Raw genomic sequence first — 24,098 nt, 5'->3', positions numbered from 1 at the left:
CCCGTTCCTCCCTCCTTCCTTCTCTTCCTCCCTCCTGCCCTCTGCATGGCTCCTGAGGTTGGAAGTTGGATAGAAACCCGAGACGTTTCATTAAAGTGAAGAAGTGAAGGGGCCAACCTCCTGCCTCCTGCCCTCCTTTACCTCCTCCCTCATCCCCCCTTTTCCTCATAACAGGAGAGATCTGGGCCTGATCCGGCTGGCGCGGCTGCAATTTGTAATAACCCCCCAAAATCCATCTTGATCAAGGAGAGAGGGAGCGAGAGAGAGGGAGGGAGCGAAGAGAGAGAAAGAAAGAAAGAAAGAAGAAAGAAAGAAAGAAAGAAAGAAAGAAAGAAAGAAAGAAAGAAAGAAAGAAAGAAAGAAAGAAAGAAAGAAAGAAAGAAAGAAAGAAAGAAAGAAAGAAAGAAAGAAAGAAAGAAAGAAAGAAAGAAAGAAAGAAAGAAAGAAAGAAAGAAAGAAAGAAAGAAAGAAAGAAAGAAAGAAAGAAAGAAAGAAAGGTTGTTTTTTATTTATTCTCACATTTGTTTCTTGTTTATTTCACTTGCTTTCAATGTAAACATATGTTTCCCATGCCAATAAAGCCCCATTTGAATTGAAATGAATTGAATTGAGAGAGAGAGAGCAAGGCCTCTAAGGTACAACAAAGGTAAAGGGGGAGATTAGAGAGAGGGATGGCTGAGGGGTAACAGGGTTTGCTTAATAGTCTTTCCTCTATACATCTGTCTCCGTCACATCCCTCACGGCACAATGCCTCTCCCCCTTGTGACCTACTTTTTCTGTGTATGTACTGACATGTACAGTATGTGTAACTGATAGATGCACACTCACACACACACACACTACGTGTTAATGTTTTAAATGTATGTCAATTGTAAAGTGTTTTGTCTGTAATGTCATTTTCATTATGCGTCGGACCCCAGTAAGACTAGGTGTCGCCATTGGCATCGGCTAATGGAGATTCTAATAAAATCTAAATATCTCTCTCAACCTGATACAACAAGCCTTGTGAGTTACTTCTTAGTAGTAGTTACTTCTTAGTTACTTCTTAGTAGTAGTTACTTCTTAGTTACTTCTTAGTAGTAGTTACTTCTTAGTTACTTCATAGTAGTAGTTACTTCTCAGTAGCCAACTCCAGGCTCTTCCTGCTTTCTCAATCAGTCAATCAGTCAGCTGTTCATTCTAACTTTTGTTGATGTTGTCAAAGTCAAAACTAAATAGAGCTATACCATACATTAGGGTTGCTTTGAGTCTGTTGGTTGTTGTTGCCATGGAAACCAAAAACAGGTGTCACTCACAACATCGTCAGGCTCATACCTGAGGGTTAATGGTAAAGAGGGCACGACAGGTAAGGTGTGACATCACATTACACACACACGCGCACACACACACACACACACATAACACAAAACTTGCCATGTCACTCTGTCAAGTCAGTCACAAGGACATGACCTTCCCCTAACATCCACTGTAGCTAATCTAGCTATTATGATACCCATTATACTCACTAAACCCTGTAGTGTAGAACATACACACACACACACCTGACATTACTCTTCTAGAATGAAATAATTAGTTAATGATATGGTATTCAGACAAGGCACAGTGCACCTTTGTTTAAAAGCTTTGTCAAGGACCGAATGGCACACTTAGCCTGCATCCAAAATGGCACCCTATTCCTTATATAGTGCACTACATTTGACAAGAGCCTTATGGACCCTGGTCAAAAGTAGTCATAAATAGTGCACTAAATAGTGAATAGGGTGGCATTTAGGACACAGCCATAGGCCTATTAGGAATCCGGAACTCTGCATTTATCCAGCTGATAGAACAGTAACTCCAGTAGGTAGGTAAGCTGCTCTGGTTCATTCTTTAAAGGGTAAGAGCCTCAGAGCAGTTTGAACTTGGCAGGTAGCCGAATGACCGACAGATTGAAGAGAGAAAGAGAGAGAGAAGAAAAAGAAAGAGAAAGGCTTAATAAAGACAGAAAGAGGGAGAAGATGAACGAGAGAGAGAGATGGGGAGAGAAAGAAAGAGGAGCATATGAAAGGAAATGACTAATCACAGTTTCTGTTTCTCACTCATGGAGTTCCACAGGACATTGGGCCCCACGTTTGACAGTTCTGCCTTGTATTGATAGTTAAGGGGATGACGATGTTAATGATACCTGGCAGATGCAGCAGTGTACATATATTCTACAGAAGACATGAAGTCTCCAACTTTACAACTTAACAATACAATCAACTCTCTTACAAAGAACAGCGTCTGTCTCATCAGATCCAAATGCTCAATGAAATTCTATCTGTGTTGCTCAATATCTCTCCTCTCACTCATTATTGTGTCTGAACCATCCTTTATGTTATGACTAGGGTCGGGGTTTTTCCTAGTCAGGTCACATGGCCAGGGAATACTCTGGGTCCTAGTTATGACAGACAGACTCCAAAATCACATCCATCTGTAGCCCTACGTCTGAAATGAGCTTTGCTATTACTTCTTAGAAAAAGGATATAGCTAGAAAATGATTTGGCTTCAATTGTAAAGCCTCAGAGTGAGAGTCCAAATGAAAGTGAGGGCGGACAGAGGGATGAAGAGATGAAAGGATGGCGGGATGGAGGGAGAGAATGAAAGTCTTACAACTCAATTGTCTCATCTCTGGAAAATAACTTTTCTCCTTTTATGTCACATATTGTCCCTTTCTTTCTTTCTTTCTTTCTTTCTTTCTTTCTTTCTTTCTTTCTTTCTTTCTTTCTTTCTTTCTTTCTTTCTTTCTTTCTTTCTTTCTTTCTTTCTTTCTTTCTTTCTTTCTTTCATTCTTTCATTCTCTCTTTCATTTGTTTGATTTCCTGTTTCAATGGGATTACGTCTGAACCACAAAGCCCTGAATGTCAACACATTGTTCTCATAGAAAGAGACTAGCAGAACAAGAATGGCAGTTGTTACCACATTGAGGAGTTGTACTGGACGTTATGAAGTGATGGAAAACTAAAACTGTGTTGAAATGGCATTACTTCAGTGGGACTTCTTCCTATTTTATTCACTATGGAATATCATTTTCTGGAATATCATTTTCTGGAATATCATTTTCTTGAATATCATTTTATTTTGCTTTATTTTTTCTGTGTGTCTTCTCTCCCAGTTTGTAGAGATCCTTATAGTTCTCTACCCAGTGGAAAGCCCTGTTATCCCCTTGAAATAGAACAGGACCCTCTCACATGCCCTGGTACACGCGCACGCACACACTACCACAGCTGGATTGTATTACCCACAGTGCATTGGGGGCCATCTCTCACTGTGACAACGCCGCACTATAAACTGTTTCCCCCAGATAGAGGAGAGAGAGAGAGAGAGAGAGAGAGAGAGAGAGAGAGAGAGAGAGAGAGAGAGAGAGAGAGAGAGAGAGAGAGAGAGAGAGAGAGAGAGAGAGAGAGAGAGAGAAAGAGAAAGAGAGGGGGAGAGAGCGCAAGAGAGACAGAGGGAGAGAGACAGAGAGAGAGAGAGAGAGAGAGAGAGAGAGATAAAGAAACAAAAATACAAATTTTCTGGTGAGGGGGGGATAGGGGAGAGAGAGCAAGAGAGAGAGAGGGGGGGGAGGGAGAGAGAGAGAGAGAGAGAGAGAGAGAGAGAGAGAGAGAGAGAGAGAGAGAGAGAGAGAGAGAGAGAGAGAGAGAGAGAGAGAGAGAGAGAGAGAGATAGAGAAACAAAAATACCAATTGTCTGGTATATACAGAGTAAAACACAACTCCATTCATACAAACCCCCAGTGTGTAAACAAAGCTTTTGATACGTCTATACTCTATACTCAGACCACATGACAAAGGCCAGACAGACAGACAGACAGACAGACAGACAGACAGACAGACACAACAGAGACAAAGGCTAGACAGACAGACAGACAGACACAACAAGAAACACAGCACCTTCTCTTTATCCATCTGTTTCTAGTTGGTCAGGATTTGTATGTATGGCAAGATGGGCTCTGCTAGCCTGGGTTAAACTACACTGAATGCTATAAAATTACAGTGATCACTATTGAGTGTTGTTTAACCAGGCTCGGGGTCTGCTGCTGCATAGAAAGTCTTAAGCGATCCCCAAAGTCATCATACTTCTGAAAGAGGTGGCTCTTATATTTGAACAGGCTACCCAGCAAGCTAGCTAGCTAAACAAGCTAGAAATGAACCAAAACATTGTTTAGAAAGTTGCTTTCAGTTGCCTGGCTTGCTGGATTGACATATATTAAATGTATTGGTGTTAAAATACAGCAGTTATGCTATTTGGGACCACCAGGCTGCTGATGTCATGCAGCCTGTCGTTTTTTATGTTTATACTTTTTTATAACAACAACGACAAGTTTTATGTCGGACGACAATAGAATATTCATGATGTTACTGCGACAACTGTCTCCAAACATGTCGATAGACCAACTGTAAACCAACCTTTAGTGGTACAGACCCCTCATCCTCCTCCCCACAGTGATATATCCCATTACCCATTTTCCCTTAAAGCTTTAGGCAGTAAAAACTGTTCAACAAATCAGAACTGGTTACAAGGAGTTAAACTCTAGAACTTAACACTGAGAATAGCAATGCCATTGTCAACAGAACCTGCAATTAGATACTGTGTAAGAGCATGTAGAGAAGGAATGGCTTGACAGTAACGTTTAATTTTGAGGGCCTGAGCAGCTATGATAGGTTTAGTGCTACGGTATGTTCTTGACCCCACTTCTAAAAGCATTATCTACACACCAATTGCTCCACATAAACACACAGACATTGACACACAAACACACACACACATGCATGCAAGCACACATGGCATACACACACACTCATGCACAGAGTGGTGTAAAGTACTTAAGTAAAAATACTTTAAAGTATTACTTAAGTCAATTTTTGGGGTATCTGTACATTACTTTACTATTTATATTTTTGACTACGTTTTACTTTTACTTCACTACATTCCTAAAGAAAATATTGTACTTTTTACCCCATACATTTTCCCTGACAACCCAAAGTACTCGTTACATTTTGAATGCTTAGCAGGACAGGAAAATTGTGAAATTCACACACTTATCAAGAGAACACCTGGTCATCCCTACTGCCCCTGGTCTGGCGGACTCACTAAACACAAATGCATCTTTTGTAAATAATGTCTGAGTGTTGGAGTGTGCCCCTGGCTATCCGTAAATTTTAAAAACAAGAAAATGGTGCCGTCTGCTTTGCGTAGTATAAGGAATTTGAAATGATTTATACTTTTACCTCTACTTTTGATACTTAAGTATATTTGAGCAATTACATTTACTTTTGATACTTAAGTATATTTAAAACCAAATACTTTTAGACTTTTACTCAAGTAGTATTTTACTGGGTGACTTTCACTTTTACTTGAGTAACTTTCTATTAAGGTATCTATACTTTTACTCAAGTATGACAATTGGGTACTTTTTCCACCACTGCACACACGCAACCCCACACACACACACACGTGCACGCTCACACACACTAATATCCCTAATTCCCTCTACACAAAAACACTAACACAATGCAGCACAAATCCAAAAGTCCAGAGCCAGACCACTTTCGACCCTTGCTTTCCACAAATTCTCTCCATCCAATCCATCCATCTACACATTCCACACACTCCAAACACAACTACGACCATAACAATAACATTACCTCTCCTCATCCTCCGACCGACACGCTTCACTGGAAACCTAACCCACCAAAACAAGCCTTGTAAGTCGCGGCGCGACACACTCCCAAGAGTCTGTTACAGACACACACACACGCACAGGCACACACACACACACACATGCCCCCACACACACACACTCCCAAGAGCCTGTTACAGACACACACACACGCACAGGCACACACACACACACAGACACACACACACACGCCCCCACACACACACACTCCCAAGAGCCTGTTACAGACACACACACACGCACAGGCACACACACACACACAGACACACACACACACGCCCCCACACACACACACTCCCAAGAGCCTGTTACAGACACACACACACGCACAGGCACACACACACACACACACACACACACACGCACAGGCACACACACACACACATGCCCCCACACACACACACTCCCAAGAGCCTGTTACAGACACACACACACGCACAGGCACACACACACACACACACACACACACACACACACACACACACACACACCACGCACAGGCACACACACACACACATGCCCCCCCACACACACACACACAGTCCCAAGAGCCCGTTTCCTGGGGTAGAGTTTCAGTCCTTCTACTAAACTGTTGCTGTTCGGGGTCTATAGTAGAAGACAGGGGGAAGAGAGAGAGAAGAGAGAAAGAGAGCGAGGGACACAATGGATGAGAGGCACCGCCTGACACGGGTTACACCTGAGTTACACCTGCATCGGGTTGCTGTGTCTCTCAACTGGGAGGGAGGGAGGGAGGGAGGGAGGGAGATGAGGGGAAGGAGGTGTAGAGTGGTGGAGGAGAGGAGGAGAGGAGGGAAAGAGGAGAGAATTTTGATCTCGCAAAAGCAGAGTTTCTAAAATGGTGGTTTGACTCGGGAACCTAATTGTTGTGGATGAAAACAGAAGCTGGAACCACATCTATTTGATGGGTGAAAGTATAATAATTTTGTCATATACACCAGTTAGGTGCAGTGAAATGTTTTTGTTTTTTACACTACTGCTTTAAAGCACCAACATACAGAAACTTCTTATTTTACATTTTAGTCATTTAGCAGACGCCCTTATCCAGAGCCACTTACAGTTAGTGAGTGCATACATTTTTCATACTGGCCCCCTGTGGGAATCGAACCCACAACCCTGGCGTTGCAAGCGCCATTCTCTACCAACTGAGCTACAGGAGGGCCTATGAAGGAGACAATGAGTAAACAGGAAGTAAACTGGAACTTGCAATATGTGTTTGTCTGCTGGCTGCCGTGTGTGTTGCAGAGTGTTTAGGTTCGTGGTGTGCTTGGCCCTGACCAGTACCTCTCTGACTGCATTTCACTAGTAATGTTGTTCATTTTGAAATATGTCTATGTAAACACAAACCTATGAGAGTGTATGTAAACACACACATTTGCACACTCAAACTCTTTCCCTCTCTCCGGCACACACACACTCTCATGAACACACAGGCCTCTCTCACATACACCCTCACTCTGACACACACACACTTCTTTGTGTGTGAGATAAGCATCGACACACAGCTGCCAGCACCTTCTCTATGTCACCTGCATTAATAACAGCTGCCAGCCAGGTCTACTGGGCTGGTTCTCTAATTAAACATATCAGAGCTGACATTGTGGTTCAGACTCTAGACCAGAGAGAGAGAGAGAGAGAGAGAGAGAGAGAGAGAGATGCACACACACACACACACACTTCTTCATAAAAACTTATGGGCATATATACGCAAATGCGCGCCCACACACGGCTACTCCATACAAACACATGCTTACTCAAAATTGACTCACTAACACACACGTTTGGCCACACACCCCTAGCCAGACACATGGTCACCATAAACACAGACCTTACTATGCTGGCTCAGGAGAGAGAGACTAATAAACACAGAGAGAGAGAGAGAGAGAGAGAGAGAGAGAGAGAGAGAGAGAGAGAGAGAGAGAGAGAGAGAGAGAGAGAGAGAGAGAGAGAGAGAGAGAGAGAGAGAGAGAGAGAGAGAGAGATGTGGTTGTCAGAGAGCTCACTACTCCTTCACATACCCAAAACCAATGGAGAGTGAAAGACCATAGCTATGTGGTAAACTCCCCAGGCTAAGGAATACATTACTCAACAGCAGGCTGTAGTTATGTCTGTAAAGACATGTTGCCTCTGATGAGACAGTGGCGAGGCCTTAGGGACAATGACAGTGTCTTGGGGACAATAGAGCATTTGGCATTGGAATGATGACACTCAACTCCGCCCACCGTTTTTAAACTGATATGTGTTCCATAATTCCCTCTGCTTCCTGTACCGGCAGTATACCGGTAGAATAGTATCTCAAGAATCTGCTAGAGTGACATATCTCACTTTTTAATCTCTCTCTCTCTCCACTTATTTCCCCCCTTCTTTAATCTCTCTCTATGTGATGAGTACTGAGGATACCAAGAGGCAGGACGCAGAAATCAACAATGTAAAGGTTTACTTAACACTGAGCAAGAGAACAACACAGAGCGAGTACACGACATGACACTAACAATCACACACACAACACAACACTGAACAGTCCAGGGCTATATAGGGGTGGTGATGAGAGGTGGTGCGCTCAGACCGGTGGCTCAGTAGACCAGCAAATCTGATTCGCCGGAGGGGAGCAACGGGAGGAGACGTGACACTATTTCCTTAATCTCTCTCTCTCTTGCTCGTTCTGACAGCTCTACCTTGCAGATCTTTTTTCTCTCTCTCTCTAACCTGTCAGTTTTATTAGCTGTTTTGAGACAGTCTGTCTTTCTCTATATGCCATAGGTGAGAACAACATGAAACGTACAGTAATGGCTTCCAGGTGTACATGAGGGCCAAGCAGAGTAAACATGGTTTGGAAAGAGTTGAGAGGCTTTGAGACTTGAGAAAAGTACACTGGTTAATGTCAAAATGTATATGAGAGAGAGAGAGAGAGAGAGAGAGAGAGAGAGAGAGAGATAAAAAGACAGAGAGCATGGTAAGGAATGTATTGGATGCCAGCTGTGAGGAACATGTACTAGACTGACATGTAGGTGTGCTTCTTGTCACACTCCTGTACTCTTCCATCACCTAAACACACACGCTCCTGTTCTGTTCTAACAATAGCAGCACTGTTCACCCCAGTTCCTAGAAGAAGGACAAACTTAGTAGCTCCCATTTTATGTGTCTAGTATCAGATCACTTAAACAGATTCAATGGAGAAGCTCCTGCTCTTTACTACAATTAAATAAATAGGATGTTTTATGACGTCGCCTTCTCTCTAGGGCTAGTTGAGATGGGTGGATGTGGTAACCTAGTCCCATGCCTCCTTCTCTCTAGGGCTAGTTGAGATGGGTGGATGTGGTAACCTAGTCCCCGCCTCCTTCTCTCTATGGGTAGTTGAGATGGGTGGATGTGGTAACCTAGTCCCACACCTCCTTCTCTCTAGGGGTAGTTGAGATGGGTGGATGTGGTAACCTAGTCCCATGCCTCCTTCTCTCTATGGGTAGTTGAGGTGGGTGGATGTGGTAACCTAGTCCCACGCCTCCTTCTCTCTGTGGGTAGTTGAGGTGGGTGGATGTGGTAACCTAGTCCCATGCCTCCTTCTCTCTATGGGTAGTTGAGATGGGTGGATGTGGTAACCTAGTCCCACGCCTCCTTCTCTCTGTGGGTAGTTGAGGTGGGTGGATGTGGTAACCTAGTCCCATGCCTCCTTCTCTCTATGGGTAGTTGAGGTGGGTGGATGTGGTAACCTAGTCCCATGCCTCCTTCTCTCTATGGGTAGTTGAGGTGGGTGGATGTGGTAACCTAGTCCCATGCCTCCTTCTCTCTATGGGTAGTTGAGGTGGGTGGATGTGGTAACCTAGTCCCATGCCTCCTTCTCTCTATGGGTAGTTGAGGTGGGTGGATGTGGTAACCTAGTCCCATGCCTCCTTCTCTCTATGGGTAGTTGAGGTGGGTGGATGTGGTAACCTAGTCCCATGCCTCCTTCTCTCTATGGGTAGTTGAGGTGGGTGGATGTGGTAACCTAGTCCCATGCCTCCTTCTCTCTATGGGTAGTTGAGGTGGGTGGATGTGGTAACCTAGTCCCATGCCTCCTTCTCTCTATGGGTAGTTGAGGTGGGTGGATGTGGTAACCTATATTAGTTTACAGAGATATTTAAGATAATGTAAAGACGGTGGCTGGTTTTATAGAGAAGTCAGATGTGTTAGTACTTGTCTGGAGTCTCTAGATCCTCTCTACCATGACTGTTGCCTACAGGGTAAACACATACATACACACACACACACACACACACACACACACACACACACACACACACACACACACACAAACACACACACACACACACAGAAACACACACACACACACACACACACACACACAAACACAAACATACACACACACACACACAGGAACACAAACATACACACAAACACAAACATACACACACACACACACAGAAACACAAACATACACACACACATACACGCAGGAACACACATACAGTATGTACCAATCTTGAGTAACATTTGGGACTACCTGTTTTTCCTGCTTTTGTTTATGGACTCTTAAGAAAGAGATTCATCAAAGATGCCTAAAAACCCTGGGGTGTTTACTCAACACTACACAAAGCTACAACTGCCAAAGAACATATCCATGTTGAATTGACAATTGCAAATCATGTCAACACACACTGTGTGAGTGTGTGTTTTAAACAGACCCAGGCCCTGTGGCTGTGCCTCACTCTCCACCTCTCTCTCCCTCTCTCTCTAACCTGCAGGCCTGTCATATCTTTCAGCGAATAGTGATGAGTCTCTTGAGTCTCTTCCACTTAGCTACAGGTGTGCCAGGGGGAGAGAACGGCTCTTTACAGGCTGCAAACACACACACACACAAACAGAGGAACAGCTGGGACACAGGTTTGCAAGGCCCGATCTATCGTCAGTCCCCCTACCCCTCCTCCTCCCTCCAGGTGCCTGAGTTCCCCCCAACCTCTATCCCGTGTCTCCCCTCTGTGGGCCCCAACATAGTGATAGACCTCCCCATGTCTAACTGGAGCTGTAAACAGTAGACACCTCATAGCTTGGGGAGCTGTAAACAGTAGACACCTCATCGCTTGGGGAGCTGTAGGGGTTATATGAGTGTGGTCATGTCAGCCCACTGCCACAATATGGACTGTATCTGACACACACACATATACACATACACACACACACACACACAGAGAGAGACAGACACACACACTCCCAGGAACACATTCACAAACACACACACAAACATACACTCCAAAAATCACATCTGCCATATTAGTTAGCCACACACCCGACTCCTCGTTAGCACACTGACCTTCTATGTGCCTATGCCAATAAGACACATACACTACACATTAAACTACACTACACTACACATTAATCTACACTACACTACACACACACGGTTGGATCACCTCATCACCCCAGCGTTAAGCCAGTGAGGGGAGTTATACTGCAGATGTCTGTGGAGATTTAGGAGCAAAGAAAAAGGGGATACTTAGTCAGTTGTACAACTGATTGCATTCAACCGAAATGTGTCTTCCGCATTTAAACCAACCCCTCTGAATCAGAAAGGTGCGGGGGGGAGGGGGCCTTAATCGACGTCCACGTCATCGGTGCCTGTGGGAGCAGTTGTTGTTGGGAGTTAACTGCCTTGCTTAAGGGCAGAACGGCAGATGTATCCACCTTGCCGGCTCGGGGAATCGAACCAGCAAACTTTTGGTTACTGGCCCAAAGATGGACTGAGAGGGGGGTATTCGTCCATTGGTGTGTGTTTGTGCATGAGTGTGACTCAGTTAGGTTTAGGTAAGAATAGTGTGAACAAGTTAAAAATGAAAATGTGTGTTTTGAGGGAACTGGTGTGAAACTAAGGGAGCAGGAATGTTGTATGGGGGAAATGAAAGATGATGTGTAGGTTACTGAACTTTAATGTTTACTCTCTCACATAACTGTTTACTCAAACTTGTCATGGACCCCTGGACACACACTCATAGAGAGAGAGAGAGAGAGAGAGAGAGAGAGAGAGAGAGAGAGAGAGAGAGAGAGAGACAGAGACAGAGAGAGAGAGAGAGAGAGAGAGAGAGAGAGAGAGAGAGAGAGAGAGAGAGAGTGAGACACAGAGAGAGAGACACACAGAGACAGACAGAGAGAGACACACAGAGAGCGAGAGAGAGAGCAAGAGAGAGAGACACACAGAGAGCGAGAGAGAGAGCAAGAGAGAGAGACACAAAGAGAGAGAGAGACAGAGAGAGAGAGAGACACAGAGACAGAGACAGAGACAGAGACAGAGACAGAGACAGAGACAGAGACAGAGAGAGACAGAGAGAGAGAGAGAGAGAGACAGAGACAGAGACAGAGACAGAGACAGAGACAGAGACAGAGACAGAGACAGAGACAGAGACAGAGACAGAGACAGAGAGATATTAGAGAACTTAAACTGACCATCCGTTCACTCCAGTCTCCTTCACGGTGTCCTGGTGAAGTATTCAATTAGTCTAACCAGAACTGTGTTCCTACGTGTTTATTTGGTGGATAAAGCCATTTAGCCAGTGACCTCTGTTTGTTCATAGACCCCAGAGACAGACACATTCTGGGTGGAGGTTGACTGATCTAAGGATCAGATTACCTTCCCCAAATCCTATCCTTAAATATTAGGAGGGCGGAGGCATAAACTGAACTTAAATCAGAATGTGCAGGAAAATGTTTAAAACACACACACACAATGTAGGATAAATCACTTCACACACTCTGCTTGCTCTGAGAGAAGGTGTTGACATATGACTTATAGTGAAGTCATGGAGGCATTTGCAATGTTTGGTAAGGGACTACAAAATGATGTCATTCAAGACCTTCTATGTTGTGTGTTTGTTTTCATTCATACATTACTTAGAGGGAAGAAAGAGGAGGGAGAGAGAGAGAAAGAGGAGGGAGAGAGAGAAAGAGGAGAGAGAGAGAGAAGAGAGAGAGAAAGAGGAGTGAGAGAGAGAAAGAGGAGGGAGAGAGAGAAGAGCGAGAGAAAGAGGAGGGAGAGAGAAAGAGGAGGGAGAGAGAGAAAGAGGAGGGAGAGAGAGAAGAGAGAGAGAAAGAGGAGGGAGAGAGAAAGAGGAGGGAGAGAGAGAGAGAAGAGGAGGGAGAGAGAGAAGAGAGAGAGAAAGAGGAGGGAGAGAGAGAAAGAGGAGGGAGAAAGAGAAGAGAGAGAGAAAGAGGAGGGAGAGAGAATGAGGAGGAGAGAGAAAGAGGAGGGAGAGAGAGAAAGAAAGAAAATATATAGTCACTTCTCACCTATAATGTACAGACACAGAGCACTACTCTGTTTGTGTTAACACACACACACACACACAAACACACACACAAACACACATGACCAGTATGTGAAATTCAAACAGATTTTACTGATAAACCTCAATAGTCTACAGTAAAATAGTCAATTGATTCAACACGCTGACACCCAGGAACAGTGCAGCTCTGTTGTGGTTTATACAGTGAGATCTGTACATAACAAATACCAACGCTATCTCTATCTCTACTGTTATCTCTAACAGAGGTTCTGCCTGGGGTACATTTCCCTCAGTGCAGCTCTCCATTACAGATATCAATGGTACTATATTTAGAGGATATATAAGCACAATAGTTTTACAGTGTAGGGTCTCTATGGTATAACTGTGGCTGATCAATTGACGGTGGTTGATCAATTGAGGCTTTTGTAAAGGATTTTATCATCAGCAAAGTTTGTGTGTGTATGTAGTATGTGTGTGTGTGCGTGCGTGCGTGTGTGTATTAGCGTGTCTGTCTATTGACAGAGTGTATCGTTGTAAAGGTCGTTCACACACTGATTGTGATTACAGAATGTGCAGAATTGTTAGGCGTTCCTAAAAGACCAGCTCCTTGTCACAGACTATCAGATAACTTTCTCCCATATTGAACAACATTCCAACCCATGTTATTCTGGATCAACACACACACACACACACAGCATTCATATCTCCATATCTAGCATTAACATCATCATCTCAGGCCAAATCCATTTTCTATTCGTCACTGTCATCATGTGTTCTCATCAAAACCTAATAGCCCTGTAGTCTGAACAGTTGGGGTCAAGCCTTGGTCAGGCAGTCTAAAAGCCACAAAGTCATCATCAGTCTGTTCAGTATTTCTGCAGCTGATTGACTCTCAACAGACTGCAGTGTGCTAGCTGTGATTGTCTTGGCTGTACAAAGTGTGCTCAGCCTCAGAGGAATGCCTCATTTTAACTGGACAGCATTGCCATCGAAGACCAAACTTTGTCCCCCATCTCAACTTTACCTCTCTCTCTCTCTCTCTCTCTCTCTCTCTCTCTCTCTCTCTCTCTCTCTCTCTCTCTCTCTCTCTCTCTCTCTCTCTCTCTCTCTCTCTCTCTCTCTCTCTCTCTCTCTCTCTCTCTCTCTCTCTCTCTCTCTCTCTGAAAGGGCATCAAGTGCAAACACACACACGCTTTCATTACTTCCCTCACCTCTCCCGCCGGTGTATAAAATGCTGTCGCTGCGTAACTTTTGATCCATTCTCCTTCACTTTGAAGTGGCTACAGCCCTCATCTGTTAACAACATGGCCAGATTAAAAAGTACTATAGGCTCAGGGAGCTGTAGTGTGAGAGGAGGATGTGAACAGGGAAGTTAAGAGGGGCAATCTGGGATTGGTACTTCCATTTCTTTATTTTTAAATTAAGTTTGTACAGTATGGTGACCGCTTTGTTGTTGTTTGAATCCCAGATTGCCCCTTTAAGTATCCTGAAGCAACCTTCAATACTTCAATATTACCCAGAGGTTTATTTTACTTCTTGTTGAGACAAAGGTCTCCTTTACTTGAGTAAACAAACCAATAACACTGATTGACATTGTAAACGTTCCAAGTTGTATGGTGATCATACAGGTATGACTGGTATGTTGTCTACTATACCTGAAAGAACAAATTCAAACTGAAGTACACACACACACAAACACAAACCCCTCGACCCTAGTCCTTCTTCCCTGCCAGTTTCCTGCCTGCCAAAACTCCTACATGCCCAATCCTGGCCCTCCGCCCAAAACGCACACACACGCTCCTGGACCCTGGTCCTTCCACCTCGTCAGTTCCCTGTCCTGACCTGTGTTCTGACTGGCCCCTCCAGCTGCACCCCCCTCTGACTTCTGACCCCCTAATCCGCCCGCCACCCGTAGGGGGGAGCAGAGCGGGCAGAAGTATGAGAGGTCTGGGGAGGGGGGAGCAGGAGCAGACAGAGGTATGAGAGGTTTGGGGAGGGGGGAGCAGGCCAGAGTACAGGAACAAGCAACTAACAGCTCTTCATTGTAGTAGAAAGGAGGGGAACAGAATGTGCCTGTCTATTCAATGGAAGTCTGACAGCTGGACATCCTTACAGAAAGTTACCGTACATTTAACTGCAAAACATGTGTGCATGTTAACATGTCTGCGCATCTGTGTGTCCTTATGATGTGTGTGTGTGTGTGTGTGTGTTTTCCCACTGTGTTTCCAAACACAGGGCTGTATGAAGCTCTGGGTCTCAGAGCAGGCTGTTGCCAAGGGAAACACAGAATACATTTACCACGAAACCCACACATACATACCTCAACAAACTCTGTCATCACTCACACAAATACAGTGGGGAAAAAAAGTATTTAGTCAGCCACCAATTGTGCAAGTCCTCTGTAGCTCAGCTGGTAGAGCACGGCGCTTGTAACGCCAAGGTAGTGGGTTCGATCCCCAGGACCACCCATACACAAATAAATGTATGCACGCATGACTGTAAGTCGCTTTGGATAAAAGCGTCTGCTAAATGGCATATTAATATTATTAATATTAAAAAGATGAGAGAGGCCTGTAATTTTCATCATAGGTACACGTCAACTATGACAGACAAAATGAGAAAAAAAATCCAGGAAATCACATTGTAGGATTTTTAATGATTTATTTGCAAATTATGGTGGAAAATAAGTATTTGGTCAATAACAAAAGTTTCTCAATACTTTGTTATATACCCTTTGTTGGCAATGACACAGGTCAAACGTTTTCTGTAAGTCTTCACAAGGTTTTCACACACTGTTGCTGGTATTTTGGCCCATTCCTCCATGCAGATCTCCTCTAGAGCAGTGATGTTTTGGGGCTGTCGCTGGGCAACACAGACTTTCAACTCCCTCCAAAGATTTTCTATGGGGTTGAGATCTGGAGACTGGCTAGGCCACTCCAGGACCTTGAAATGCTTCTTCACGAAGCCACTCCTTCGTTGCCCAGGCGGTGTGTTTGGGATCATTGTCATGCTAAAAGACCCAGCCACGTTTCATCTTCAATGCCCTTGCTGATGGAAGGAGGTTTTCACTCAAAAATCTCCACGATACATGGCCCCATTCATTCTTTCCTTTACACGGATCAGTCGTCCTGGTCCCTTTGCAGAAAAACAGCCCCAAAGCATGATGTTTCCACCCCCCATGCTTCACAGTAGGTATGGTGTTCTTTGGATGCAACTCAGCATTCTTTTGTCCTCCAAACACGACGAGTTGAGTTTTACCAAAAAGTTATATTTTGGTTTCATCTGACCATATGAGATTCTCCCAATCCTCTTCTGGATCATCCAAATGCACTCTAGCAAACTTCAGATGGGCCTGGACATGTACTGGCTTAAGCAGGGGGACACGTCTGGCACTGTAGGATTTGAGTCCCTGGCGGCGTAGTGTGTTACTGATGGTAGGCGTTGTTACTTTGGTCTCAGCTCTCTGCAGGTCATTCACTAGGTCCCCCCGTGTGGTTCTGGGATTTTTGCTCACCGTTCTTGTGATCATTTTGACCCCACGGGGTGAGATCTTGCGTGGAGCCCCAGATCGAGGGAGATTATCAGTGGTCTTGTATGTCTTCCATTTCCTAATAATTGCTCCCACAGTTGATTTCTTCAAACCAATCTGCTTACCTATTGCAGATTCAGTCTTCCCAGCCTGGTGCAGGTCTACAATTTTGTTTCTGGTGTCCTTTGACAGCTCTTTTGTCTTGGCCATAGTGGAGTTTGGAGTTTGATTGTTTGAGGTTGTGGACAGGTGTCTTTTATAGTGATAACAAGTTCAAACAGGTGCCATTAATACAGGTAACGAGTGGAGGACAGAGGAGCCTCTTAAAGAAGAAGTTACAGGTCTGTGAGAGCCAGAAATCTTGCTTGTTTGTAGGTGACCAAATACTTATTTTCCACCATAATTTGCAAATAAATTCATTAAAAAATCCTACAATGTGATTTTCTGTATTTTTTTCTCAATTTGTCTGTCATGGTTGACGTGTACCTATGATGAAAATTACAGGCCTCTCTCATCTTTTTAAGTGGGAGAATTTGCACAATTGGTGGCTGACTAAATACTTTTTTCCCCACTGTATGCACACTGATCCATCCACTTCCCAGTAAGCGACAGAGTGGATCTACCTTCTGTTTCCCAACCAGCCTCTCTCATCACCTGGTGTGGCTGTAGTTGTGGAGCTGATCTGAGCTAGAGAGACAAGGCCTTTGAAGTGCTTTGAGAAGACCCTGTAGCCTCAGTCTACTGTCTATCTGAGTGTGTATACAGGGGTGAGGGCCTCTGAATGGGGTGTGTGGGGGGGGGCTGTGTGTGTGTGTGTGTGTGTGTGTGTGTGTGTGTGTGTGTGTGTGTGTGTGTGTGTGTGTGTGTGTGTGTGTGTGTGTGCGCGCGTGTGTGTGTGTGTGCGTGCGTGTGTGTGCGTGTGTGTGTAGGATTGAGGGGCTATTGTATGGGATGAAAAGGCGTGTGTGTGCATAACCCAGACTGCGTCCTTGGGGAGAGGGGTGAGAGGCGAGGGGATTAGGGCTGGCTGGGGGTAGGGGTGGGGGTCAAAACTGAGAGAGGGGTGGAGGGAGTCAAAATAACTCTTAGCCTCAGGTACTATATAAGATTAGTCTGTAGACTGATCAGGCATCTGAATATGCAAATGTCTCTCTCGCTCTACCTCTCCACCTCTCCCTCTCTACCTCAAGTGACGAGCGCTAAAGGTTCCTCTTTCAGAGTAGTATACTGAGGAATGTAATGAGGAGGCTATATGTGTCACGCTCAATACCTTCCCACTGGACCACTGTATTTACCCAACACGCTCTGAGGATTCGGGGGGAGGGTTTTATGGAGGTGCACCACAGGGGAGCAAAGGGGAGCCACCCGTAAACCTCTCCCTAGGGGGTCTGGGTTCTGAGAATCATAGGTTCCCCTCCGATGAACATGTCAAGTCAGTGCTGTGTTAGACTAGCGGTAAAATTCCTTGAGTGTCAGGAAAGCTGTCACATTAAGATAATTCATTGTGGAAAGGTAAAGATACTGTTAAAGAGCAGTGGAACATGTAGGCTATAGGCTAAATGCCACATGTCAAAGAAAGGTATATTACAGCCACCTCGCAGTTCAACCAAGGAGCATAAAATCAAGAACAAACTGTCTACAAAACACATTCAGCCACTCATTGAGGACAAGGGACATATTCATTATAATAATGTTAAGTCCTGTTTCTCTCTTTTCGGCATTGAAGGAGAACAATGGACATACAATGCAAGTTATCTATTACTGTATTAAAACCTGTCTTTCTCAGCATCAGGATGATTCATGTTGGGTTAGGAGGAGACGCTCGCTGTTTTATCACACATGGCGACAACTTCCCCTAAACGCTCCAAATGCTCCCACATGAACCAGAGCCCCACTCCCTTTGTCTGTGTCTGCACAGCTGCAGGGCAGGAGACTGGACTGCGACTGGAGAAAGAGCAGAGCGGTAGGGAGAGAACAGTGTGGCAGCGAGAGAAAGAACTGAGAGCAGATAGAGGGAGACAGAAAAGAATGACAGAGAGAGAGAGAGAGAGAGAGAGAGAGAGAGAGAGAGAGAGAGCTGAGCTCATGGAGGTTTTAATTCCTTAATTGTCCCTAACAAGGGGAACCCTCAGTAACAGCTGACCTGGAGGACCTAGAGGGAGCACCACCAAAGCACCACAGGGCACAGTTAAGCCTGGCTAAGAGGAGAGGATTTATACTGCTGCTGTTGTTGTTGTTGATAACACTACAACCATGCACAACCACTTCTCATTCTCTAATAGCTGCTTCGCACTCTTTAGATTAACACACACGCACACACACGCACACACACACACACTCAAGCACGCATTCATGGCCACGCATGCACATATACACAAATACACACACACCAAACAAAATCCTATTCACCTTGTACCTCTTAGCTTCCTTCACAAAGCTCTCCTTCAGGGCCCCCCCCATATTTAGTTGTCATGGTGGCATGACCCAAACACTTATTAGCTGACCCCTGGGATTAGTCCAAGACCAAAGTGTGGTGGTGGGGGGGGGGTCTCACAATGTGTGTGTGTGTGTGTGTGTGTGTGTGTGTGTGTGTATGTGTGTCAGCATCTTACACGTTCTTTAATTAAATTGCTGAGACACCAAGTCAGGAATGTTTGCTTTCTCTCTTGCTCTCTAGTGCTGATCTCATCCTCCTCCTCCCTCGTTCTCTCTGTCCCTCCATCTCTGTCTTTACTTTTCCCATCCCTTCATAGACTTCAGTTTGTTTAGGTGTCCTTCCTGGCTGCCTCGCTGACCTGTATTTATCTCGCATGCTTTATTACATCTCTTCATACAAAGTCATTGACATAGAGGCCTCTGAATAACATTAGGTATACTTGTGTAGTCAAGTTGCATGTTGCTCAAAATCACAAATGTGCTATTCTCACTACTACAGCAATAATAGCATTTTTAGAATTTGGATTCTATTAAGTTGTTATTACCATTCCATTACTATTCTATTGTATACAAAGACAAGTCATCATAATCCAATGGGGTTAAAGTTGAAATAAACAAAGAAGAGATGACAACCCTGGTCGATTAGTGAGATAACAAGCTCTAATCCAATTACCTTTCAAACAAACAAACACACATGGGAAAAAACAACAACAACAACCAATAACACACCACCCTGACCTGCCTGCTGTGCTTCTAACAACCCACTGGGCACAGACGTCATGTCAACTAACGTGAATTCAACGTGAAATCAACAAAGAAATGTAGGTAAAATGTTGGATGAAAAAATTATGAAATTCCTTTACGTTAATGATTTTTTATTATTATTACTACATGGAAACAACGTTGATTCAACCAGTTTTTGCCAAGTTGGAGCCATATCTCTGTCCTGCATGCCTCTCTCTGTGAGGGTCTCTGGCTGCGCAGAGATTTTAATCTAGAATGGTGACCTATGCACCACACGGTAAAGATGTTTTGACACGCAAATATAACCGTCCATATCACATCTTGACAAAGATCAGCTTTCAAAGGTTTCTGTGGATGCGGTTTGGCTTGACAGACGGGTAAGGTAGGCTAAGTGAGATAGAATAGAACTATGTTGGGGTAGAAATGTTCGGCCATATGAACCTTGGCTATAGACCATTCAGTGCTCATTGTTCGTGGTGAAATCGATAAGCACTAATAATGGGAGACAAGTATGACATATAGGCTCCTACATCATGTGCGTTAAGAGAAAAACTCGGAAATGTTTTAATCTAAAATGTGATCACAAAACTCTTCTCTTCTTTCTAATAAAGACACACAGTAACAGGCATTCAGCTCACAGACAGTAACCCATAGAAATCCCTTTTATAACTTCCCGGAGCCATATCTCGCCTGAACAGTAAACACCGTCCGAAGTGCGCTTTGGAGCACATTGAACAACCTGCAGAATGATCGCGGTCTCCAAACTGTCCCAGACTAGGCTACTAGCCTACTTGTTGCCTTATTTCGATCATAAAGTCGCACCAAAAGTAGAAGAAAATTGTTCGTGAGACACCTACCTGGTAAAATTAACTGAAGTCCCGAAATGTGCTCAAAACACCACTATTTCTTATCCACTTTATCGACGTGTCTAGGAGGCTCAAATCCCTTTAACACAGTTGAATTGTCCACAAACTTCAGAAAGGTAGCCTAATGAAATCCCTGTGCAGAACATTGCCACTAGTTCCTTCTCGCTCTCTCTCTGTGTGTCAAAGTTGCGGTCCCGAAGTCTCCGAGAAATATGCGCCCTATGTCAAGCGCGTCCAAAGTTTTAACAATTGAAGGACGAGAGGCTCTGGCGCTTAAAAAAAATAAAAGTGGGAAGTGGGAGGTGCGTTCTGGTGTGAGCGCGCACCGCACTCGGCGCGTCCACGTTCCCGAATCTGGAGCGCAGAGATGGTCGCTATAGCCTACACCTGTAAAGGGGTCATACCATATCTGTAACAACATGGTGAAAAAGCTATGCGTCTGACCACATGACGTTCTTTTTTTATTGATTCTCGATTAAGGGGATATTCTTGAACATAACAAATACTCCACTGAGAATAAATCAAATTATTGCATAGAACAAGTCACTCATACAATGTTGTTTGCCTATTTGAATTGAAATAATTCACAATATAAACTATGCAAATATATAAGTTCACTGCGTGTTTATGACCAAATTTTCCAAATCATTTTCACAGACTAGGTCACTGAGGCTGTCACTTCACGCATAACACATATGCTTAGTTTCCATTGTAGTCTCCTAAATTTACGTTTCCATTTTAAGCTGGTATATCTACAGTTGAAGTCGGAAGTTTACATACACTTAGGTTGGAGTCATTAAAACTTGTTTTTCAACCACTCCACAAATTTCTTCTTAACAAACTATAGTTTTGGCAAGTCGGTTAGGACATCTACTTTGTGCATGACACAAGTCATTTATCCAACAATTGTTTACAAACAGATTATTTCACTTATAATTTACTGTATCACAATTCCAGTGGGCCAGACGTTTACATACACTAAGTTGACTGTGCCTTTAAACAGCTTGGAAAATTCCAGAAAATTATGTCATGACTTTAGAAGCTTCTGATAGGCTAATTGACATCATTTGAGTCAATTGGAGGTGTACCTGTGGATGTATTTCAAGGCCTACCTTCAAACTCAGTGTCTCTTTGCTTCACATCATGGGAAAATCAAAAGAAATCAGCCAAGACCTCAGGAAAAAAATTGTAGACCTCCACAAGTCTGGTTCATCCTTGGGAGCAATTTCCAAACGCCTGAAGGTACCACGTTCATCTGTACAAACAATAGTACGCAAGTATAAACACCATTGGACCACGCAGCTGTCATACCGCTCAGGAAGGAGACGCGTTCTGTCTCCTAGAGATGAACGTACTTTGGTGCGAAAAGTGCAAATCAATCCCAGAACAACAGCAAAGGACCTTGTGAAGATGCTGGAGGAAACAGGTACAAAATTATCTATATCCACAGTAAAACAAGTCGTATATCGACATAACCTGAAAGGCCACTCAGCAAGGAAGAAGCCACTGCTCCAAAAAGGCCATAAAAAAGCCAGACTACGTTTTCAACTGCACATGGGAACAAAGATCATACTTTTTGGAGAAATGGCCACTGGTCTGATGAAACAAAAATAGAACTGTTTGGCCATAATGACCATCGTTATGTTTAGAGGAAAAAGGGGGTTGCTTGCAAGCCGAAGAACACCATCCCAACCGTGAAGCACGGGGGTGGCAGCATCATGCTGTGTGTGTGCTTTGCTGCAGGAGGGTTAGGTGCACTTCACAAAGTAGATGGCATCATGAAGAAGGAAAATTATTGTGGATATATTGAAGCAACATCTCAAGACATCAGTCAGGAAGTTAATGCTTGGTCGCAAATGGGTCTTCCAAATGGACAATGACCCCAAGCATACTTCCAAAGTTGTGGCAAAATGGCTTAAGGACAACAAAGTCAAGGTATTGGAGTGGCCATCACAAAGCCCTGACCTCAATCCTATAGAAAAGTTGTGGGCAGAACTGAAAAAGCGTGTGCGAGCAAAGAGGCCTACAAACCTGACTCAGATACACCAGCTCTGTCAGGAGGAATTCACCCAACTTATTGTGGGACCCAAGTTAAACAATTTAAAGGCAATGCTACCAAATACTAATTGAGTGTATGTAAACTTCTGTCAAGTGTCAATGTGCAGCGGTAGGACGGAGTCAGGCGCAGGACACAGAACTGAGTAAACAACGTACTTTACTCAAAAAAATAAACAACACTAATTTCCACGCAGGGAAAACACACCAGCTCACATAAGTCTCAGACACAAAACAAAGAACAAACACGCACAAAACCATGTGGGAACCAGAGGGTTAAATAGGGAAATATTATAATGGAATGGAAACCAGATGTGTCCAATCAAGACAAAACAAATGGAAAAAGAAACGTAGATCGTGGCAGCTAGAAAGCCGGTGATGACGAAAGCCGAACGCTGCCCGAACAAGGAGAGGCACCAACTTCGGTGGAAGTCGTGACAACTTCTGACCCACTGGGAATGTGATGAAAGAAATTAAAGCTGAAATAAATAATTCTCTCTACTATTATTCTGACATTTCACATTCTTAAAATAAAGTGGTGATCCTAACTGACCTAAGTCAGGGAATTTTTACTAGGATTAAATGTCAGGAATTGTGAAAAACTGAGTTTAAATGTATTTGGCTAAGGTGTATGTAAACTTCCGACTTCAACTGTATATACGTGGTCTTGGGAAATAAGGTGATCCGACATGGAATACTTCGCCCGTCACAGAAGCTGTCAATGAGCTGTCGGCTGAGGCACTAAATTAAACCAAGGTGGGGGGGTGGGGTATAGTCGGTGCAGAAAGAGAGGGAAGGGAGCGAGAGAGAGGGGGAGAGTGTTTGTGTGTGTGTGTGTGTGTGTGTGTGTGTGTGTGCGCTCGCGTGCATGCATATGAGAGAGAGAGAGAGAGAGAGAGAGAGAGAGAGAGAGAGAGAGAGAGAGAGAGAGAGAGAGAGAGAGAGAGAGAGAGAGAGAGATGGATTGGTTTGGTGAACTAAGAGGAACTGACATCATGATATACTGATATGTCTTAGAGGCTACGGCTACATCACTAGAACATGTTCTTTATTACTTATTTCTCTCTCTCTCACACACACACATACAGAGAGACATCTGTTAGACGTTATGTGAGATGGGGTAGTGGTTCAGACAGACTATTACATGATTGACCAGAGTTCTCCAGTCCAGATCCAGATGAAATCCTGTTGCTATCCATTGCCTCCGATACACAACACACTCACTGAGGGGATAACTACTTAGCTACATGCTTATTAACAGTTGAATAACTTATACCAACCAAAACCCTTTAATATACACTGAACAAAAATATAAACACAACATGTAAAGTTACGTATTTCTCTCAAATTTTGTGCACAAATTTGTTTATATCCCTGTTAGTAAGCATTTGTCCTTTGCCAAGATAATCCATCCAACTGACAGGTGTGGCATATCAAGAAGCTGATTAAACAGCATGATCATTACACAGGTGCACCTT

At 44.0% G+C, this 24,098-nt stretch overlaps 1 protein-coding gene across 1 annotated transcript in view; it reads right to left on the bottom strand.

Annotated features, from left to right (window-relative positions):
• The window catches only part of LOC121554065 (vasorin), a 28,999-nt gene extending 8,185 nt beyond the window's left edge, over positions 1–20,814 (bottom strand). Inside the window, exon 1 of the mRNA XM_041867515.2 lies at positions 20,557–20,814. The gene's annotated coding sequence lies outside the window, so the exon portion shown is untranslated. The remainder of the gene's footprint in view (positions 1–20,556) is intronic.
• Positions 20,815–24,098: the final 3,284 nt, after the last annotated feature.

The sequence above is a fragment of the Coregonus clupeaformis genome, chromosome 20, assembly GCF_020615455.1.
Source record: "Coregonus clupeaformis isolate EN_2021a chromosome 20, ASM2061545v1, whole genome shotgun sequence".
NCBI lineage: Eukaryota > Metazoa > Chordata > Actinopteri > Salmoniformes > Salmonidae > Coregonus > Coregonus clupeaformis.
The sequence above is the reverse complement of the archived record's forward strand: the minus strand, read 5'-3'. Positions and strand labels throughout refer to the sequence as shown.